This window comes from Lonchura striata, chromosome 4, assembly GCF_050655825.1.
Source record: "Lonchura striata isolate lonStrDom1 chromosome 4, ASM5065582v1, whole genome shotgun sequence".
NCBI lineage: Eukaryota > Metazoa > Chordata > Aves > Passeriformes > Estrildidae > Lonchura > Lonchura striata.
In genome coordinates, this window is record NC_140706.1 from 50078365 (window position 1) to 50081350 (window position 2986).

Here is a 2986-nt window from a genome sequence, read left to right on the forward strand (position 1 = left end):
GGCTGTATGCTTCTCTCCCAGCACAAAAAGCCCTCCCAGCTCTGTGAGGAGACAAGATCTACTCCTGCCAGTAAAGGAAACACACAAGTGAGCCATCAACACAGTCTTCCACTTCAATTCCACTAGTTGCTTTCATGTGACTGCGATCTGAACACCCCAACTCAGCAAGTGCCACCCCAGGCTGCAATTAGATGCATTGCAATTAGATGCTCCCAGAGGGCCACATTCTCTGTAAGGGATGGTAAAGTGAGAACAGCCTTCACCTTGAGTTGTATAAATGCCTCCACTGTTTTTTTGTGATAAAAGAGAAGTCGAGTGAACACTGTGGATGTCAATCATTGCCAAGCAGTGGGAAACAACAGGTCCATGCCACAGCTTCTCCCCCATGCTCATCTGCACCTTGTGGGAGCTCTCCCTGGGCCTCTTCCTATATTTTGTTTGTGTGTGTGCACACGTGGGAGGGAGATTAGGAAATGCCAGGGGTCTGGTATTGTTTCTTCCTCATTTGTGGTTGGTAATGCTGCTTTCTCAGCACAGGTTGTGACACGATCCTGAATTCAAGGGGCTGAGGCAGAGGACTCCTTTTGCTGCATTTAGTAAACAAGGAGCTTGCCAGGCTTTCTGTGCTGTTTTGGAAAAAAGAACACTATATTGGTGCAAAACCAACTCCATCTAGAGTAAGACCAGAGATATGAATCCTGCTTCAGAAAAGCACCATTGACATTTTACTCAGAGGGGGAAGGTGATGTTGGCCTGAAATCTAAACAAGAGCAATTATCCTATTTCTATGCTCTTGAGACACAAGAAATTTATTTCTTCTTCCAAATAAAATATTTTTTAAAAATGCCTCTGTTAGAATATCCCTGGCCAGATCCCCTGCTGATGTAAATCCACATCTCTCTTTGGACACCACTGTAGCTGTGTCAATTACAGAGCTAAGGATGTAACTGCCATGTGGAGAAATTCTGTACATCCATATCCATGTGCACACACATTTCTACCTCCATAGGCATATAACACAGAGCTGGGGTGCTCTTCAGACATCCTACAAAAAGGAGGCCTGAGCCTCACTCGGTTATGGCCAGAGTTAATCAGCAGTGACTTCCTTTCAGTCAGATTACACCAGTGAAAACGGTGCTGTGCCCACCAAAGTCCACACCACGTACAGGCTGTGGGATCAGCCCCTCATGGATGCTTCACGCCATGCTGGCATATAGACTGGGGTCAAAGTATTCCTGCTGCTGCACATTTTCCAGAGTCCAAACTGAAGAGCTCATATCTTTATACAGCCTAATAAAATTAATGAGATTTCCTCCCATGTTCTGAGGTCAACAAAATGTTTCTTTCTGCCTTCTCTTCTCAAGCAACAGCACAAAGATCTTGCTTTTCAACTCAAACCTTCAGGTGTGAGCACCAAAGTACTCAAGTGCATCTTTGCTCCCAGCTCCCAGGCTTTGGGTGAATAAGACCCCCTGTTTCTGCCACAGGGGGCAGGGGGTCAGAGATACCTATCCAAGCCACTGGCCAAAGCCAATTTGCACCCTAAGCCTTCCTCAAGAGTGCTGCAGTCAGACCCAGCCCACAGAGAGTAATGTCATTGTCCACAACTGAGCCTCCCCTGAGTATCTTTTTTCTTCTCCAGTCTGCCTCTTGAGTTGCAGCTTTAACCTGTGGAATATTTTGTTCTTTCTGTTGCTGGTGGGGGGAAGGTGACGAACCATTCGGATCAGCATCTTGAAAAAGTCATGTTAAGGCCCCATAAAAATAATGAAATTTAGACAGCTCTTTCTCAATATTTGCAACTGCTCAGTTCTTCATTTCACTTTGTCACCAGTTGGCACTTGGCAGACTTCAGAAAACATTTCATTACGCTCTGTTGGTGTCTGAGGACACAGGGGGCTGGATGAGCAACACTGACGCTTTGCAGAGGGCACTGTGAGAAAAACAAAAACAACTGCGTAAGCAGCTTCCTCATTCTAGGAAAAAGCACATCTGAGTATTACACTTTGTCAGATGTCTTTTGCTTTTTTTTAAAAAAGGGCATCTATCAGTAACTCGTCTGCTGCCTTTCAGTGACCAAAAAACACCAAAGGATTCTCCACAGGGAGACTGGAGCATTTGGGCTTTTATGATGCTGGCGTGTCAAGCTGGATATTAATAGTAACGTGAATGAGGTTTTGAATAGACCCCAGCAAATGCAAATCTAGCTATTTTTAAAGTAATGCACTGAATAGGAATCACAAATTAGATCAAATACTACAGCAAATATTAAATTCCAGCAGCAGTCGAAAGGTCAGTGTCTCGCTATAGTGACACCACACAGTTTTGTGAGTGCAACACAGCTGTAGCGAACCTGAAACCAGCACTAAAACTGTACGAGTGTGTATATCTGGCACCAGTGAAACCTGAGATAAACACCGATGCACACGAAAAGGGGATTATGGCAGCGCACGCTCGTGTGTTTGCTAACTTTGTGCGCCTCGTTAACCAGGGGCAAACAGACATCTACATACTCAGGCTGCCCAAAATACATTGTTCCCATAGAATATAATCCCAGTCTCCAGAACGACTCCTCTAATAGGGCAGCATTCCTTCGTGAAGTTATCTGGCGGCGAAAGAACGCTGCCCTTGGCTGGGCATTGACACCGGAGTTTAAAAAGCTAATTGTCGGTGGCCTTTAAAAATAGGAAGCGCGAAGGCGCGTCCCTCGCTTTTGGGAGGCGGGGGGAGCACGACACTGCCGGGGACCTCTGCAGCTACAAATCTGCCCTCAGGAATGCCACCAGCTAAAAACACTCCGCTGGCCCCTGCGTGAACTCAGCGGTGCTGAGATAAAAATAAGCTTTTCTTTTCCTTTTCGCTGCCCTTTACCCCCGCGGAGCCCCCAGAGCCACGGCTGAGGGCGCGCGGGGCTGGCCCCCACACCGCCCGCCGCTGGGGGGCGCCCTGCCCGGCGGCCCCACGTGACCGCCGCCCGGCCCCGCCC